Below are 20,162 nucleotides of genomic sequence, written 5' to 3'. Positions count from 1 at the left end.
ACGATGGGGCCTCTGACCCTATGGACTCTCTCTTTTCTTCAGATCTCTGCTGTGGTTTTTAGGATCCTTGAGTCAGTGTCCACCCCTCCCCTGCATTTACCCTAAGTACCTATGGGAGCTAACACACTCACAGAATTCTAGAATGGAAAGAATCTTGGGTAGACTTTGTCATAGCCCATCGTTTTACAGAGAGAAACTGAAAGCCAGAGGGAGCATGCCATATGTCTAAAGTTGCTCAGCAAGTGGAGCACAAAGCCTGGGCTGGGAGCTCACCTCCTGACTCTAGTGACAAAGCTTCTGAACTGCAGCCCCACCCCACACCCCTGTTTGAATCCAGGCAGAAGTCTGATAAAATAAGAACAAAAGGCGGCTTTTTGAGTAAAGAAGTCATGGAAGGAAAGCCAAGGGTAAAACAGAAGTCTCACCAATTTTAAGGCAGCTCACAAATGACACAGTAAACTATACATTGAAACCGAGGCCTGAGGAAGAAGGGAATACCACAGCCTGACCACACATGCAAACGTGGCAGCAATAACGAGGTTCAGAGTCCACTCTGAGCTTCCTGGCCATCAAAGCAAAAAGAGAAATTATGCCCAGTCTTCTTGTTCTTATAGTTAGGGGAGAGTGGGAAGCAGACTAGTTCTTCAGGAGACATAAAGCTCTCCCTAAAATGAATGCTAAAAGAAACATTATTGCATGTGATTTGCTGTAGGGATAGAGGACTGCCTATTGTGAATCGGCAAGGAGGATCCCAAGATAAAGGAAAGATGGTGGGCTCAGAGCTCAGCCAAGTTACCTGTATGTGCTGTGCTCTGCTGACATGAGATTGAAGGACCCATGGAACACAAGGACCAAAGGGCTAAAGGGATGTTCAGATGTCATCTGATCTGCCTGGGACCACAGCTCCTTTCCATGGAGATAGCCCCCACCCAATCTGAGATCAGAGAGCTCTATCTTCCTGGGAATCCAAAGCAGGGAACCACATAAACTCACGCTGTCTCTTGCATTCTCTCTCATTCTCGCTCTCTCTCCGGGCATTTCATGACAATCTAGTCCAACTGCCACATTTTCTAAGCAGAAACTGATGACTTGCCAAAGGCCACAATGTGAGCTGTAGGAACAGGGGACGTGAGACTGAAGGTGGGCCAGCTGATTCCAATCCCACCAGCCACTGTGGGCATGCTGCTCCTGTTGGAAGCCAAGTCTCACCTATCTTCTTGAGGCTCCTGGGGGCTTTGTGTGGAGATACAGGCCCAGTTCACCCAACTGTTCCTGTATATCCCAGGGGCCATGCTGATCCCAAATCAGCATCCTTCACCTCTCCTCCCAGATCCCCTTTCTTTCTCCAGCTGCCAGCTTCCCTGCCACCCTCAGCAGCTGATTCCTGTCCAACTGATTTCCAGTGGCACTTCCCCCATCAAGCTGAATTCTTTTGCCTTCACTAAGATCCAGGGCCTTTGACAGCACCCAACATAGCTCACACTTGCTGAAAGAGGGTGGGTAATTATAAACCTCTCTCCCCAAAAGACCTCCTACTCTGGAGAAGCTGCTCCACCCCTTAATTTAGCTAAAGTGAGCATTTTAAAACGTTTTCAAAGGGAGACTCTGTAAAAATCTATGTCTATATTAAAATCCCTTTGTCTCAGAATGAGTATTTCCCCTTTGCTGGGAGCCTAATTTAACAGAAAGAAACCATGGCTTTGGGCTCAAATATGCCAGGATTTGAATTCCAAACTGCACCACCCACTATCTTTATGACAGTGGGAATACCACTTTACTTCTCTAAGCCTCAGTCTTCTTATCTGTAAAATGGAGCTAATTACAGATATTGTGCACGAGTACAGTCACGATGAGCAGTTATACATGCTAAATGCCTAGCAAGGACCTGGCATAGGGAAAGCACTCCATAAACAGTATTTATTTATTCACCTAAATAGTCTAGTTCTTAATGTTGTTCATATATGTTACAGCTTTATTTCACTCCAAAATCTTCATCTGAAATATTATAATAGTTTGTATTTCAGGGGTCTCTTTCTCCCCATGCTTTATTTTCTCCACAGTCCTTAGCAACAGCTAATATATTTATGTACTTTGTTTATTGTCTCTAGAATATAAGCTCTAGGAAGGTAAGAATATTTGCCCATTTAGTTCTTAATTTAGTTCCCAGTGCTTAGACCAGTGCCTGGCACCCCACAGGCCCTCAACAAATATTTGCTGGATGAATAAGTGGTTCTGCACTCACTTGGGTTGATATCACTCGTGCCAAGTCAAAACAGGGGCAAAAAAAGCTTTGAAGTACTTAGTTTATATTATTAGAGTCCTTCTCACACATGGCGTCCTATTTAGGTGGGCTGGTCTCTCCTGCTAGATTTGTAAGCCAGGGATTTATCCATCTCCAAATCCTTAGTATCTAGCAGGGTCTTGAGTACAAAACTCTTAAAATCTGCATCTTAAGGGAAAGCATGAGAGCACAGTTTGAAAGCTGTCATTTAATCAGCCTCTTGCCAGGCACTGTCCTGGGTGTTCCACATTTATCCTCTCAATTCACCCTCATGTTAGGGGGTGTGCCCTCCATTTTACCACCAAGGAAGCTCAGGCTCCACAGACCAGCGAACTTGCAGGAGGGCACGTGGCAAGTAGGTGGTAATACTGAGAGTGGAACTCAAACGGTTCCAGCTGCCCCTCTAAATTACATCTCCGCACTCAGAAAATCCGCTTTGTTGTGTCAACAACCCCAAATCCTGACAGCAGCCCTCAGAGAAAAGTGAAAGATACAACATCACAGTGGATCCTCATGGTTTGCAGATTCTGTAGTTGTGAATCATCTACTTGTTAACATTTATTCATAAGCCCCAAATCAATACCCAGTTCCTTCACAGTCATGGGTGGAATGCACAGAGGGGTGGAATGCACAGAGTGGTGAAAAATTTCAGTTGCCTGATGCCCATGTTCCCAGCTGAGTGGAACAAGGCAACCTCTCGTTTCATTTCTTTTCTTCTTTCTTTCTTTTTTAAATAAAATTGATTTAAAAAAATAGTATTTTAAACTGAACAGTTTCCAGGAGTACACAGTTATCAAAAATGCACACACTTCACTTAGCTTGGTTCCTGTCTTACACTATAAACAAGTGTCCTTTTTGTGGTCTATTTAGAGCTATGTTTTTAGCTATGTTTTTAGCATATGTTTTAGCAAAATGCTAAAAACATAGGGCACACATTTGCTGGTGTGGGGGGGTAATTTTGCTATTTAAAATGTCCCGCAAGCATAGTGCTGAAGCGCTGTCCAGTGTTCCTAAGCTCAGGAAGGCTGTGACGTGCCTTACGGAGAAGATAAGTGTCAGATAAGGTTCGTCCAGGTGTGAGTTATAGTGCTGTTGGCACGAATTCAATGTGAATGTATCAACAATGTATATTAAAGGAGTCTTCAAACAGAAACACAAATAAATAAAACAAGGTTATGTATTGATCGGTTGATGAAAATGTTGTGACCAGAGGCTCCCAGGAGCCTAATTCTGTCTTTTCCCTCAGGAGCAATGGTTTTGTACTAATTCAGGGTTCACAGCTGGTTTATAGAACATCACTACTGCAAATAACAAGAACTGACTGTATCAAGCACAGGTGCCCGGTGCCCAGATCTGCACACAACAGGTCCGGTTGTGTTCATGCACAAGTACACGTACAACCACACTCGGCTGTGTGCTCAGCTCCGTGTACTCAACGCTGCTATCCGCACCAGCACCAGCCGAGCCCTCCGGGGGCCGTGAGGACTAAATGCAGGAGCTCACGGGGTAGAGCCAAACACTCCTGGATTCAAATCCCAGCTCAGCAGGCAGCTGTGTGCCTGCAGGCCTGTCATAATCAGGGCTAGTTTCCTTACATGTACGTGAGGTTAATCATTGTCACGATGGTAAAGTGGGGCTGTGCAGGTCAAGCTGCCAAGCGCAGGGATAGGGATAGGGATAGGGCTTGGGGCAGGCAGCAGGACAGAGCCTTTTAAGCCCTTGTATCTGTACAGGGCATGTATGGGGCCCAGGAGAGCCAAGCTGAGGGCCTCCCCCTCCTTAGCAGACTGGCCTCCCTGCTCTCGCAGGCCTGGGCCTCCCTCTGCCCAGCACTGCCTCGAGGAGCACCTGGAGGCCAGGAGGCCAGGGACCAGAAGGTCAAAGCCAGAAGGTGCTCAGAGACAGGCAACTTCAGGGGTCCCAAACTGGCAGCCCATAGGCTGTATCGTGCCTAAAGACCACTCTCCTTTGGCCTGCATGTATGTGTATTTTAATTTCAGTCAACATTTATAACTTGAGAGATTTCATACTTAAAGAAACCCAGATTTTTAGCTTGTCTTAACCCCAAAGATCCTGCAGCTCTGTGCCTGCATTCCTGCATGGCAGTGATGGGCTGAGGCTGAGGAGTGGCGCCTTTCTGCCAGTTCTTACCTGCACTTGTGCTCTTTACCTGGGCTGTTTTGTTTGTTAGCTGCCTGGCATTGGAGTTTGGAATCTCCAGTCTAGTCCAATCCCATTTTATAGAGAGAGGATCTGAGGTCGGGGGGGAAGGGGTGGCACTTGCCCAAGGCCCCAGGTAAACTGGTGGAGCTGAGATCTGAACCCTTGCAGCTCTGAACCCAGGGTGCTGGACACACAGGAGGCTGGGAACACAGAACGGGGGACTTGGGCTGAGGGGCAAATCCTGTTCAGGAAAAGGCTGCTGGCACCAAAAGGTAAAGCAGAGACCAGCAGCTCTGGCTGCGGTCAGCAAAAAGCTCTCCTTCCCACCTGTGGGCAAACACCGGCCTCCCCCACCCTGTAAGATAAACTCCTCCCCGGCTCTGTTGACACAGGGCTCTCAGGTGTCCCTCTGCCCTGCCTTTTCCCCTGAGCAGGCAAAGATCTTCATAATCGCAGGGGCCCCCCTGAAGGTGTGCAGAGCAGGGGCTTTTCCTAGAGCAGAATCTAGCTGGAAAACCTAGGTCTCAGCAGAGGACTGACCATGGGCTTTAGCCTCCTCATCTGCAACACAGGGTTTCAACTGTGAAGATTTAATCAGATAATGCTTGTGAAGAGCCCTGGCACACACTGCCCAATGAGCAGTAATTTCTTTCCCTTATTTTATAAACCAAGGCCCAGAAACAAGTGAATAATTCACCCCAAGAAGGTCACGGAATTAGCTCCAACTGGGTAATTTTTAAATGTTAAATATAGTTCTATTTATGAATGTTATTATTATAGCTATAAAAGTAGCACACATCTTTTTTTTCTTTTTTAAAAGCCTCCATTTTTGCTACTCAGAGATAAACCACTGATTAATTTGACTGCTGCTCCTCCTAGCTTTTTTCTAAGCATAGAAGAAAAACTACTTTGGAGGTGGGTTTTGTTATTTTTACATAGTTATAAACATGGTAGAGAGGCAACTTTATATCTTTTTAAAAAATTTAACATGATTTATGAATTGCCCATGATATGGCATATTCTTTATAAGAAGTATTTTATAGGCTGTATAGTAGTCCATTTCATGGGTCCATCACTGTTACCTTAACATCCCCCTTTGTTGAACATACAGACTTTTTTACTATCAAAAAGAATGCTACAACAGACATCTTCATGCATAATTATTTTTCTGTATTTAGAATTATTTCCTTAGGAAGGATCCCCAGTAGTAGATTTATAGGGTCAAAAAGTATGAATATGCTGCCAAACTGCTTTTCTAAAGGGCTGAGTTGCTAGTTGATTCTCCCCCCATAACATATGCACAGCAGCTGTGTTTCCCCTTGACAAAACCACAGGCACTTAGCCTTGCCTCCTGAAAGGCAAGGAGTTCGAGCTCAAAACAGGAATTACCAAAGATGGTCTTTCTGTTTCTCTCTGGCCTTGTGACAAGTGTCTTCACCTCACATGGCAAAGAGGGAAACTGAGGCCTCCTGGAGAGACGTAGCTCGAAAGTGGCCTAGCTCCGAGATTGGAAGCAGGTCCCCTCAAGCTTCTCCTCTCTCCTAATCAGAGTATTTCTTATCTGTGTAGCAGCTCTGGCAGGGATATTTCAGTCAATGTTTACCAAGTGTCTATGTGCGCTGGGTTCTCCACAATAGTCCCAGTAATCAAAGCGTGTGTCAGGGAGGGGCTGGGCAGAGGACGGAGGGAGCCTCTCTGCAGAGCTCAGGAGCAGGCTTCTGCAGATGGATGCACAGCTGTCTGTGGAGGAGCATTCCAGCTTCAGTGCAGGGAGAGGGGGTCAACATTACAGAAACATGCAGCAGAAGGGGAGATACAAGGGGCTGGGTACACGAGACCAGACAGTGTAGGGACAAAGGGGAGCAGAGAGGAGACCAGGCACTGGGGGAGCACTTCTGAGCCTACAGACAAAGTTCTGAGCAGAGGAAGGACGAGGTCAGGTTTAGATTATAGACGATAACCCTGTACCAGCTCTGCTGAGAATGGGCTGGAAGAGATGACGAGGGGCACCAGGAAAGCCAAGACGGGAGAAGAGGACAGGAAGTGAGAGAAGTAAAGATGGCTTCGAGAGAAATTTAGGGAGTAGACAGGGACCAAAAGAGATGGGCCGTGGGAAACCAGGGAGAGGGAAGAACCGTGATGATGCCCAGGCCTCTGGGTACGTGGGGTGATGCCTTCCTGTGGGGGAGATGCCCCTTCTCGCTTAATAACAGAACCCTATTTTTTTTTTTTTTGCCGTACGCGGGCCTCTCACTGTTGTGGCCTCTCCCGCTGTGGAGCACAGGCTCCGGACGTGCAGGCTCAGTGGCCATGGCTCACGGGCCCAGCCGCACCGTGGCATGCGGGATCCTCCCGGACCAGGGCACGAAGCCACGTCCCCTGCATCGGCAGGCGGACTCTCAACCACCGCGCCACCAGGGAAGCCCCTAGGACCCTATTTTTGTTCAGGGTCGGCAATATACCCGGCTTAAAACATACAAGTATCCCGAGTGGTGTTGGCAGTTCTGGCCTGTGCACTGTGAGCATCGGCACCGGGCTTGAGAGTCTGGCTAGTTGTCATTTAGCCTGCGAGGGCCGAAAGAGAAGTGGGCATCACGCCTTCAGTGGCTCAGTCTCCCAGGTGCCAGGAGCAGGGCAAGATTCAGAATCAAGGGCTAGCAAACACGAGTTGAAGGAAGTCAGGCAGCCAACCAGGTGATCTGGGACCTGAGAACCCCATGCACAGTCAACCTAGTACCAGGAAAATGGCCTCAAGGCCACCGTCCATCTCCCCTGGGACACAGCCCAGCATAGGAGAGAGAGCACAGAACTGGGAACCCGTATGCTCAGCTCTGCCATTGACCCACAGGCCTGAGGGCACCCTTCTTTTGAGTTGGTACCTCAGTGTCCCCATCTATAAATGGAGAGAATGCCCCCACCTCATGGAGCTGTGGGACCACCTGGCCTCTGCCATCACATCTTCCCAAATATCCTCACTGATTCACCTCATGGATTCACCATGCTTTCACCTATGCAGTGCCCTCTGCCTAGAAAGCCCTTCCAAGCTTCTTCTACCTGCTTATCTTCCAAGCTCAATTCAAGCATCAATGCCCATGTGTGGCTCCACAGGAGACAGAGTTCACAGCTCTCGCCACGGTGGCCCCATTGCACGTGCTCTTTTGTTATACCAGGTATACCAGGAGGACACAGGCTGTTTACACACATCCGTTGTGGATCACTATCTTCCACTTTTTTAGGGTTTCTAAGTCTACATACACATACACACAGACACACAGACACAGAGGTGTTTGGCTTAAGCAGCGATGTGCACTGCTGGCGAGCTGTGAAAGGGCACTGGCAGAAGAGGTAGTGATGCCCTCAACCAGGCTCCACACACCCAGAGCACAGCAGGTTGCCCTGCACTGTTCCAGCCAGTGCATCTCGAGCCTGGCCCAGAGTGGAGCTCAACAAACATTCCTTAATGAATATATGGCTCCTCCTCCTCTGTCTCCCAAATGCCTTTTGTGACAATAGATGGTGCTGACACGCTCCTTGTCCTTGGAGTTGAGAGCTCTGCACCTGCCTCTCACCCACAGAAAGGCAGTGCCATGCCCATTGTACAGACAAGGTGAGGGAGAAAGGTGACCTGCTTCACCAAGTGTCACCGGAATCAAAGGCATCAAGGCACCCAGCATGGGCCCTCTTCCTCTAGAGATCAGGGGTCTGTGTGGGCTCTGACGCTACACCCCATGGTCTCAGGGACTCAGGCCCCCTGTTTGCAAAACAAAGCTGTGGAGATGTGCAAATTTTAAGTACCTCTAGGTGCTGTCCTGTGACTCCACATGATAGTAGAGAAGGACTGAATTAAGAGGCTCCAATCTCTCAGGAAGCAAGTCTCTTTCTGAGTCTCTCTCTCTCTCTCTCACACACACACATACATACACATGCACGCTGAGTCTGAAACTCCCACAGGGCTCTCTGGGGCAAGACACAGATTGGGAGAAAATAGCTGCAAAATATATATTTGACAAGGAACTTGTATCGAGTATGTATAAATAACTCTTACAACTCAATAATATTAAGACCAACAGCCAAATAGTTAAATATTTAAAAGTTGGCAAAATACTTGAACAAATAATTCACCAAAGATATATGGATGGCAAATAAGCACACAAAAAGATGCTCAACATCATTAGTCATTAGGAAAATGCAAATTAAAGCCATAAGGAGATACCACTATACACCTATTGGAATGATTAAAATTAAATAGACTGATCATACCAAGTACTGTTGAGGATGCAGAGAAACCAGAGCTCTCATACGCTGCTGCTGGGAATGTAAAATGGCACAACCACTCTGGAAACACTTGGGCAGTTTTTTAAAAAGTTAAATATATATTTACCAAATGATCTAGCCACTCCACTCCACTCCTAGGTATCTACCCTAGAGAACAGGAAGGTATATCCATACAAAGACTTATACACAATTGTTCACAGCAGCTTTATTTGTAATAACAAAAAACTAGAAAAAAACCAAATTGTCCATCAACAGATGAAGGGCAAAACAAATCATGGTTTACCCCTACATACAATGGTGTACTATGTGTACTCAGAAATAAAAAGGAATAAACTACTGTACACAACAACTTGAATCTCTAAATAATCATGCCGGGTGAAAGAAGTCAGACCCCGACCGCCTCCCAAAAACTATATTCTGTATGATTCCATTTATACAAAATTCTAGAAAATGCAAAGTAATTGATAGTGACAGAAAGCAGATCAGTGGTTGCCTGGACAAGGGAGGGGAGAGGGAGGCATGAGAGGAAGGAATTACAAAGGTGCAAGAGAAACTTTGGGGGTTGATGGATGTGTTCATTATCTTAATTGTGGTGATGGTTTCATGGGTTACATACTACGTCAAAACTTACCAAACTGTACACTTTAAGTGTGTGCAGCTTGATGTATGTTGTCTGTACGTCAATAAAGCTGGAAGGAGGGGAAGGGGCAGGGGAAAGAGAAGAAGGCAGGGCAGCAGGAAGCAGGACGGGTCTTTCTGGGAAGCCTGGGACCTGGACACAGACACACGGACGTACATGCACTGAGTATGAAACTGCCACTTGGCCTCCAGGGGAGTCCTAAGAGTCTCTCAACTCAGGATTCCATCTGTGAGAAACACCAAGGCTACTTGCCATTTGCTCATTATTCGTCCAGAGTACTTCCTGTGTGCCTGGCTTGCGCTGGGCACTGGGGATTCAGAGATAAATCAAACACAGGCCTTGCCCTGGGCAGTTCATGCTATTAGCCATGGGGTAGCCTTCCCAAAATTCAGCCTAAACATGTAGCTTCATGCCCCAAATATACCAGCCAGGTTCCCTTCACAGGATCTATGAGAACTCTTCTTCTTGGACCCGATTTTGTTTCTAGCCTTGCCACCTCTTGGGAGAAAGCTCATAACTCCAGCAGGATTCTGTCTTGTATCTGTGCTAAGCAGACATCCAAGCTGAACCCCAACTGATTTCTAATACCTGACTAATGAGATCTGAGTCAAAGTCTTCACAGAATTGCAGAAATTCAGGGCAGGAAAGAATCTGAAGGTTTCAAAGCCCAACATCCATCTGATTAAAGCTTCACTTCTCTGAATAACATTCCTGTTCTGCAGTCACCCAGACCCAGTTTGAATACCTCCAGTGAGAGGGGAGCTCACTACCAACTGAAGATGTATCGGATCTTTGGAGAACTAGAGAAGTTATAAAGTTCTTTTCTTCTGACTGTGGATGGAAGGGCACTGGCATTTATTAAGCACCTACTGTGTGCTAAACCCTGTGCTGGGGGCTTTACACATATGGGATTTCTAATCTAGTTTAATTCTCTACCCAGCTTTGCTCCTATCAGGCTGGGATTATGATTATGATGCCCATTTTTCCTACTGAGGAAACAAAAGGTCAGAGAAATCAAGTGACTTGCCCATGGTCACAAAGTAAGTCCATGGTCGAGACCAAAATGGCAGTCCAAGCATGTCCACCTGCAAAGTCCATACTCTCTGTCTCGACCACTCAGAGAGCAGGGCGAGGGGTCTGACGCTGCCTAGGCCTGGATCCTGGTCTCCTTCATCTGAAGGCTAGCCTCTGGGCTTCCTTACAATGGCGATCTCCTGCCAGTCCTAACAACCTCTGAAGCCCATCCTCTCCCAGGCACGGGCCCCACCCCCCTTCCTTCCAGAAGGCAGCCACAAAACAGAGAGTCGGCTCAAGGCGTCCTACAGCTCCAGGCTGGGCCCTGGGTACTGCCCAGCATGGGCTGCTCTCTGCAGGGCAGGGAACGGAAGGGCATGGAGGGTCAGGTGCTCTCCATCCTCTGAGAGTGCAGACCTTGGTCTAGTGACTAGGAGCCTGGGCTCTGGGAAGGAGCTGATGAAGAGGGACCCCTGAAAGATGGCATGTGAGCCGGGCCTTGAGACAAATGGGAACATGGGGAGATAGCAGTAGTGGTGGGAAGAAACTTTCAGGCAGAGGGAACTGGGGTGAGTCAAAGTAATTTAGGTAGAAAGGAAAGGCCCGTGGAGGGAATACTGCTGACCTGGGATAGAATGTGACCAAGGGTCCCTTAGGGACATTTCTGAAGTAACAAGATGCCTTTCTCTAGCTCTTAGGCCGGCTCACTCCAATCAGGCCCAGGGCTGGTAATCTTGCTCGTAAGAGCCCAGCTAAGGGCTGAGGAGGGACGAATGGATACTCACAGGCCTAAGAGAACAGAAATAGGGAGAGAAAGAGGATGAAAAAGCAAAGAGAGAAAAAGGGGTGGAGAGAAGGTGGGTTCTGGAATCAGATATTTGGTAGCGAGGCCGCATATAACAGACAAGTTGCTTAAATTCTCTGTGACTCAGTTTCCTCTTCTATAATAATACCTTCCTCACAGAGCGGTAGGAGGATGTGCTAAGTCACACATCCCTGCACCTGGTATGTGGTGTCCCTCTTATCATTCACCTGGACAAGGGTTGGGACCCAGTGGGCAGAGAAGCGATTGAGGCCGTGCAGAAGAGGGGCATTTGTGGGGACATCTGCTGTGTGCCAGGCCCTTTCAGCAGATCATCGCTCTCCTTTCAGGCAGGAATGATCGATCCCTCTTTGGTAGATGAGAACATGGCCCGGGGGTAAGACAATTTGTCTGAGGTCCCAGGCTAACAAGTAGCAGATGTAAATTTTATTTATAAATAAATTTTATTATTTAAGTAAATTTTATTTATAAATAAAAATAATAATAAATAAATAAAAAGCCCCTTCTCCACCCTCATCCTCAGGTGACAACAGAGAACAGGGGAATGCCCTTTGCTGAGAAGCACTAACCCTACAGCCCAGCTAGACTGGCGGGCTCACCGCCCTACGACTTGCTCACCTTACCCAGTCCTACTCCTCTCCCTTTTCGCAGCCCTTTAGATCCTGCTCTAGTTCCTCCTCCAGGAAGCTTTCTCAGATAGCTCCAGCCTACAGTTACGCTTTCTCCTGGGGTCGCCAGTGGTACCCACTGCTTGCATCACCTGTGACCAGTCCTATACTAGAATTCCAGATCCTCTAGATTGTAAGACTGTCAAGCACAGCCATTCCAAACCCCATTACATTGCAAGAATTCCTTCTAGAACATCCAGACCTATGGGAGCTGCTCAGAGATGAGGAGCTAGCTTTCAAAACATATTGTTTCATTGCTAGTTTTTTTTTTTTTTTTGCGGTACGTGGGCCTCTCACTGTTGTGGCCTCTCCTGTTGCGGAGCACAGGCTCCAGACACGCAGGCTCAGTGGCCATGGCTCACGGGCCCAGCCGCCCCGCGGCATGTGGGATCTTCCCGGACCGGGGCATGAACCCGTGTCCCCTGCATCAGCAGGCGGACTCTCAACCACTGTGCCACCAGGGAAGCCCTGCTAGATGGTTTTTCAATTTAGAATGTTCTTCCTAGAACTGAGCCAAAATTTTCCTCCCTGGCTGGCACTTGTAAGTGCTGGTCTGGGGTCTACCCCTGAGGGCATATGGAAGCCTGGGCTCTTTCCTGTGACTGAACTTTGAGTATCTGGAGACAACTATCTTTACCCTCAATGGCTACTATTCTGTCCCAGCAGTGTGCGAAGCCATGTCCAGTATGCCTAGATTGGGGTCCCAACCCTACCACTTCCTGGTTATATAACTCTGGCCAGTTCCTTCTTTCCATTAGTCCCAGCTTCCTCAATTATAAAAACTCCTAACCTCACCAGGTGGCACTGCCTCCCCTGTCGAATGTGGTAGTTTTATTGTTTTGTTCATTAACCACTTCTTTAGAGGCAATATGGCTTAGAAGAAAGAACATAGCTTCGATGCCAAACTGACCAGCATTTAAGTGTAGGCTCTGCTACACAGCAGCTGTGTAACTCCGAACAAACGACTTCCTCTCTCTGAGCCTCAGTGTCCTCACTTATAAAATGAGGATAACATATGCTAAGTGGGCCTGAATTGTTTTGCTTCTTGTTTTCTCTGACCCATCTGTGTCTTGGCCTTTCTTCTGGATCTGCCCAGTTTTCCAAGTTAACTATAATGCAGCTACCCTTTTATTGAGCACCAGTGTGTGGCAGGCACAGTGCTGAGTGCTTCAGATGAGGATTCCATTCCATCCCAGTACCCACTCTTTAAAGCAGGTACTCTGGCTAGTATCTTTTACTCAGAAGGCACACAATTGAACAGCAGCTGTTATGAATATTTCTATGAGCCAGGCTCCATGTACCATCCATATATATTTATCAGCCTAAAAAGCTCCCTAAGGGGAGGGACCACATCTTGGGGCCTGCTTACAGAGCAGACACTGTACACACTGGCTGATGAATGGATGGAAATACTTCTTTGCATTCTCCCACGGCGGCCCGGATAAAGCCTGACCACAGTAGGTGCTTGATGAATATTTGATTAACTAGAGCCATAAAAATGTAAACTGTCCTCAGTGGCTTTAGTCTGAATCCCAGAATGTCCTGAAAGCATGTCAGCGGGGCCCCTCCTGCTAATTGGGAACTCCTCTGAGGTCCTTCTCTGAGAAGGCTCCAGGCTTCCTCCACACTCAGATCCCAGCTTTTCCTCGGTGGTGGCTGTGTGGCAGAGCTCTCTACAGAGAGACCACTTGCTGTCCAGACCTCATCACAACCCAGGCAGAGGGGCAGAACCAGCAGGGCTTCCAGAGAACAGGAAGCACCTCTCCCACCGAGGAGCTGCCAGAGCCTCTCCTCACGCCTGCCTCTCAAGTGTGGCTTCTGTGCCGGCTTCACATCAGCCAAGTTCCCTCTTCTGAGGCTGCCCACCAAGTTTCCAGAGACCCTGTGATAGGGAGGCCAACTAGTGACAGCTTCAAGGGGGCTCAGAGGTGCCCGGAGGCCTCAGTCTCCAGAGGCTCCATTCTGACAGTGCTGCCAGAAGGGAAGGGGCACTAATCGGGCCTTTGAAGCTGGGGGCCCAGAAGCAGAAGATCACAAGTGGCCAAAGTAATATGTTCCCTTGCCTTGCAGACAGGGCATCCCTGGCCCAGGCCTGCACTTCCAGCCTCGTTTCCCTTCTCCGCCCTCATCCTCAGGTGACAACTATGAGCACTATGCATCTGGCATCTAACACTGTACCTCAGGGGACACAGACAGATGGCCTGACACAGACACACATTAATGCGTGTGTTGTAAAGTGTTTCCTAGTTGGCCACATTAAAAAAATCAAGAGATGTCACAAACATCCAGATTTCTTACAAATGAGAAGATCTGACAATATGAGGCCCAAGTTCTTGCATGGCAGCGGTGGCGAGAGCAGGCTAGCAGCCACCTCTTTCAAGCAGGACTCTCTAATTTGCCATCACCCCCAAAGAGCCCAACATAGACAACAGGGTTTGAGGTCCCTTGCTTTTCATGTTTTATCATGGCATGCGGACCTCCTAATGACCTTATGAGGTAGATAGCATCATGTCCCCATTTTACAGATGAGGAAGCAGAGGCTCTGAGAGAAAAAGTAACTTGGCCAGGATTCGAACCCAAGCAGCCTGACTTCAGAGCCAAACACAAGGACACTGGTCTGCAGCAAAAGTATGGACAATGCAGTGAGTTTTTAATAAAGCAAAATGCATTCAGTTTGAAGGAATACTTTTTTCTGATTTTATATAACCTTCTTACTTTGGGGCTAAAGGTATTAAAATGTTCTTTCTCTCACTATATGATAGTAATAGTAAACAGAACTAGTGTCATGTGTCTTTGCCTGGCAGAATAAAAAGTTGGCCAACCTAGGATACATTCCCAAATATACTGATCTTTTTTTTTTTTTTTTTTTTTTTTTTTTTTGCGGTATGCAGGCCTCTCACTGTTGTGGCCTCTCCCGTTGCGGAGCACAGGCTCCAGACGCGCAGGCTCAGCAGCCATGGCCCACGGGCCCAGCCGCTCCACGGCATGTGGGATCTTCCCGGACCGGGGCACGAACCCATGTCCCCTGCATCAGCAGGCGGACTCTCAACCACTGTGCCACCAGGGAAGCCCCTGTACTGATCTTTGAAATCTACGTCTGAGGACCATTGCTCTGCTATACAGCCTTCTTATCACAGAATGATAGCATGTTTCTGCTACTCCTCCTGGTTCAAAAAAGCCCCACCTCTATCTACAACTCATCCTATCTTTGAAGAGGTGGCTTTTGAACTGAGCTTTTCCCAAGCCCTCTCCCTCCAGCAAACTCACAGAGCATCTGTTCATTCCTCTTGTTATATTTATCTCATTCTTCCTCAAGTTACAGTTATCTGTATACTCTTGTACCCCCTAAAGTGGTTCTGGAACAGAAGGAAGAGTTACTGAATTATTAGCCAGTCAGCACTTGAAGAGCCCTTAGAGATCACCACCTCTGACTATCATTTTGCAGGTGGGGAAAAGCAAAGAGTCTCGCCCCAGGCCACCCAGGGAGCCCTGGCAGAGCTGAGGTGAGTCTCCCAGTCCCGCAGCGCTGGCTCTTTCCACTGCACCAGGCTGCTTCCCAGATGCTCCCTTTTGGTTGGCTCAGCACCTCAATTCAGAGGTGCTAGCATGTGACAAACGCTTCATAAATATCTCTCCACTAAGCAGTAAAAAGCAGCCTGGGAACACAGGCCTCATCCTATATAAGGGCCCTCTCAGCTCAAGCTTCACATCACCTGCATCAAACCTCCCACTCAGTGCAAGCTGCCCATCAAATGAAGAAACAGCCCCTTAGGTCCCTGGTGACCCAGATGTAGAAAGATCCACATATGGCTCAGAAATGCAATTCCATTAGGCCAGAGTTCTGATCCCAGCCTTGCTGAGTAATCTTGGGTAAATGCCTTCATCTCTCCAGGGGTCAGGTGCTCCAGAGAGGTGAAAGAATGACATGAGAAAGAAGTTCCCAAGCCTATTGGATTGTTACAGGCACTAGACAGGCTTTCCAAGAGAAGCCTCAGAGTCCTGCCTCTAGAGGCCTCTGATGACAGGGAAGGTTCAGGCCCACCTGAGACAAATGGATGGTTCCTTTGGAACTGTGTCACAGAGTGAGTTTGGATGGTCCCTCAGACTCTGTGGCCACTTTTTGGGTTGCTGGGGTCAAGAGCCAAGAACTGTTTGGAAATGTCCTAAGTTGGGTAGAACATTTATTATTATTATTATTATTATTATTATTATTATTATTACACACAAATTCAACACAGAAAATGGCATCACCCTCACCTTCCTGACCCACTGAGTAGGAAAGGCCATCCCCCCTCCCTGTCCCATTACACCCACATCAGTATTATCACAGCTCCTAGATGGTTCATCATAACTACACATTTAGATATTTGTCTCCCTCTGTTAGCTGTGAGCTTCTTGAAACTAGGGACTGCCTCTCACTCCTTCCTTTATCCTGTGCACTTGGTCTAGGGCCTGATAAATAAATAATAAACAAAGGCTGATACATGTTTAGCTAGACAAGGAATCCCCTCCACTCCTGTGCTGGGATAAGGCAGCATTTAGGCCCCTTAGAGCCATAGATGCATCCAGCCCATTTGTGACATGCAGAAGGAAACTGGCCGATCCAAAATCACTCCGTCAGTGAGAGGGCTCGGACTAAAAGCGGCCTTTCCAACCCTCAGGACAGTGCACTTGCAGCTAAACTGTCTCGAGTTCTACCACACATTAGCTGTGTAACTCTGGGCAAGATCCTTCGCATCACTGCCCTGGCTTCCGCACCTGTAAAATGGGTAAAACTGTAGTGCCTACATTATAGGATTGTCTGAGGAGTAAGTGAACCTGTGTAAAACAGAGCACAGGACATAGGAAGAGCTCAAAAAGTGTGCCTGTCATGATTGTCTTTCATTCCTGGCTGTTCTCCTTGGTAAAGGGGCACCCACCACCCATCAGCAAAGCAGAGCTCACAGTGCAAAGAAGACTTTCCAGCACTGACTTACACACTCTTCAACCCAGCAAGTCCCCTGCAACAATCCCTTTGGGGAAATGCCTGATCTTTTGTCACGAATCCTTCACAGCTTTCCCTCCTCCAACGCCCTATGCACGTGTGCAAGTGTACACACAATTCACAGTGATGACAAGGGGAGGTTGTGAAACCTTTGCAAGAGCTCACCCTTTCAAGTCGGATAGACCGGCTGTCAGATAACAAGTCTGCCACTTCGAGCTGTGCAGTCTTAGGCAAGTCACTCTCTCTAAGCCTCAGTCTCCTCATCTTTCAAAGTGGTATAATCTGTTATGAGGATTACCTGAAATATGTAATGGTCTGCTATTCCATAAATGATACTGAGAGTAATAATAGTTGTCTCATTTTTATTTAACAAAATCCACTTGACAAAATGTCAGAACCAGAAGGGGCCTTAGGGATCATGTGGTCCAGCCTTCTCGTTTTATAGCTGGAGACCCAGAGGTCTTGAGTGGAGGTGTGATTGGCCCAAGGTCACACACTGACGTGGTGGTGGAACAAGACCTGGGACCTGGGTCTCCTGATTTTTTGCTACATGTCCATTTTGGCCCGTTTGATTCTCCTTATCTGCCCCCTCCCCGAAACACAGGAAGTGGCTGGAATCACTCTTTCCCCATCCTCTTCCCTTCATGCTTATCTTTCACCAGCCAGAACTATCTGTTTGTCAACATAATCACACCCCCCAGGCACATCTAAGTCCCTTCAAGCCTGACTTGAGGAGAAGGTAAAACGACTGTTGGCCCCTGGCAATAGCAATAATAACAGTAAGAGCAATAAATAACCACAGTCAACAACTGGCGCAGTACCCTATACTTTAAAATGCTTTTCCCTACACTGTCAACACATTCTCACAGTTTCTCCCTAACCTGGTTGGCTTAGGGACATAATTTCCTCCAACTTATTTGATTCAACACTTCCTGAGGACCCACTTGATGCCTAGCCATGGGCTAGAGATTAGAGACACGGAGAGGAAAAAGTCCATGCCTCTACTGGAAGGAGCTCACAATCTAATGGGGATTGAGGGCAGGTGGGGACATAACTTCTTTTGGCCCAAATGGTGCAGCAGTAAAATGCCCTGCCCCACCCTATGGGGAGGCTTCTTTATCATGCTGTCAAGTGGCAGAATGTATCTTTGAAATAAACTGGAGCAAGAAAAGATGAATGAAAGGCTGAACAGGACAGCAGGAGGGAAGATAGAGAATAGAAAATACAGACACCAAAAACTTGACCTCCTTGTCTCATGGAGATTCCAATGAGAGATTCCTGGGAGGGCTAGGGAGCAGCAGTGGGATCCATGTGAAACCAGAAAGCCACGGTCCCTGCCTCCCTGCCAGCACACAGGATTCTGATGCTTCTGTTCCCTTAGGGACTCTGCCCTCGGATGCCAAGATTTTCCAAACCCAGTGCTGGGCTATATATGCCTCCTTGGGACCATCGTTGCTGGAATGACGTCAGTGTCCTTGCAGTGGAAATGTCTGTACCTCCTGACTGCTTCCTAGGCCCCTCAGCCTGGCAGCCCAACACACTCCAGCATTCATTATCCCCTGGCAGGGAACCATCCGCAGGGATGTAAAAGAGACCGGTGGGGTGGGGGAGGTGGGAGAGAACAGGACAAAGAGCAGCCACCCCTCCTCTCTTCCTCCAGTCTATCTCCCAACTCCTGTGTCCCTGAGAACCTACTATGTGCCAGGCACAGGCACTATTTTAAGCGCTTTCATATATGTCTCATTCAATCCTTACATCAACCCTCTGAGATACGTACCCTTCTTCCCAGATTTACAGATGAGGAAACTGAAGCTTGGGGAAGGGAGGTAACTTGACAAAGGTCATCCCAGTGATGGCGCAGAGATGACAATATAGGACTGTCTGATACCTCCAGTTCCACGAGGCCCACACAGTTAATGTTTCACTTGAGAAGTCTCAAGTTGAAAAAGATCAACCGAGGAAACCCCAATTATTTCATAGACCCAAGTTTAAATTCTGGGTTGCTTTAATAGGGATGTCCCCCTGACAGGTAAGAGCTGCTTGAATGGCATATTAAAATTGTACAGACCATCTAATCCAACTCCTGAATTTAACAGATTAATAGACAGACACCCACGCCTACAGAATTTTAAGATGGCTACTTGTGGCCTACGAGCAAGCTAAAGGACTAGAACCCCAATCTCTGGCACTTTCCCTACCCGACCCTTCCTGCAGAGACCACCTTTTTCTGGGAAGCAACTCCAGCCCATCCCACCTCCAGATGAGCAGAGAAGGCAGAGGAAACAGGCAGTGTGTCGCCAGGCCTCTCCTCAATCTGCTGGGTTGAGTAAGGGAATATGGGTGCTTCCCAGGCTAGGAGGTGTTCCCAACAGCCCAGCTCCCTGCCAAGGATCAGAAGGAGAAACCATCACAGCCTGTGGAGAATCCATGGAGACTGAGGCTTAGATCTCCTACTCTAGGGGTCATGGACTTTTTTTTCTTCTCAGGGGAGAATAAGGGAAGGAAGCAGTCATTGGCACTTGACCTTGGGCTGGGTGTGGGGTTCCCTGCTTCCCCCACCCCCAGGTACTCTTGCACCTCCTCCAAGAAAGAAAGAGGCTTAAATGTTTGTCAAATGCTGTAAGAGGAAAACAAATAGGAATGGGGTGATCCCTAAAATCCTCCAAATAGCCCACTTTGGGCATCTTCTCTGCTGCCACCAGCATCCTCTAATTAGTGAATTTCTAGGTGGTGGTGGTGGGGCGCTTCGAGGGATGTAGGGGAATGAAGGGATGGTAAGAATGAGTCACAGTTAACCCCTCCTCGGCTGGTGCCCTCTGAGGGATTCTACCGCAGAGAGCAGCCCCCGCCCGCCGCCCGCCGCGGTGCAGCGCAGGCCCCCATCCCTGCTCCGCCGAGGCCTCCTCACCTGAGTCCACTCGCCCTCCGCAGCCCCGCCGCCTCTCACCACTCCGGCCCGGCTTGGCGCAGCGCCTCTGCAGTCGCTGCTGCAGCTGCCTGGCCCAGATCAGCAACCTGCGGCGGTGGGGAAAACAGACAGACAGGGGCGGGTGAGCGCGGGCGGGGACAGAGGGCAGCCGAGTCCCCGGCCGCTGACAGCTGGGCCGCCGCGGTCGGAAAGCCTGGAGGGCCGGCTGCCCGCCGGGCGCTCCGGCCGCTCCCCTGCGGGGCCCGCGCCTCCCCTCCCCCAACCCCGCACTTGGCACTCTGGGCTGCGGCGGCACAGCTGAGCGGCGGGCCCGGAGGTTCCTGTCATCACCTGCGGAGGCTTCCATGGCTTCGGCTGCCCTGCCCAGGCCGCCGAACTGCTCTCC

The 20,162-nt window shown here is 48.5% G+C and overlaps 1 protein-coding gene across 1 annotated transcript in view; it reads right to left on the bottom strand.

The window, feature by feature from the left end:
• SNPH (syntaphilin) overlaps positions 1 to 20,162 on the bottom strand; it is a 38,125-nt gene extending 17,963 nt beyond the window's left edge. The window contains exons 1-2 of the mRNA XM_060079170.1: positions 20,108 to 20,162; positions 19,757 to 19,863 (exon numbers count right to left, since the gene is read on the bottom strand). The gene's annotated coding sequence lies outside the window, so the exon portion shown is untranslated. The remainder of the gene's footprint in view (positions 1 to 19,756; positions 19,864 to 20,107) is intronic.

This window comes from Mesoplodon densirostris, chromosome 16 (assembly GCF_025265405.1).
Source record: "Mesoplodon densirostris isolate mMesDen1 chromosome 16, mMesDen1 primary haplotype, whole genome shotgun sequence".
NCBI lineage: Eukaryota > Metazoa > Chordata > Mammalia > Artiodactyla > Ziphiidae > Mesoplodon > Mesoplodon densirostris.
The sequence above is the reverse complement of the archived record's forward strand: the minus strand, read 5'-3'. Positions and strand labels throughout refer to the sequence as shown.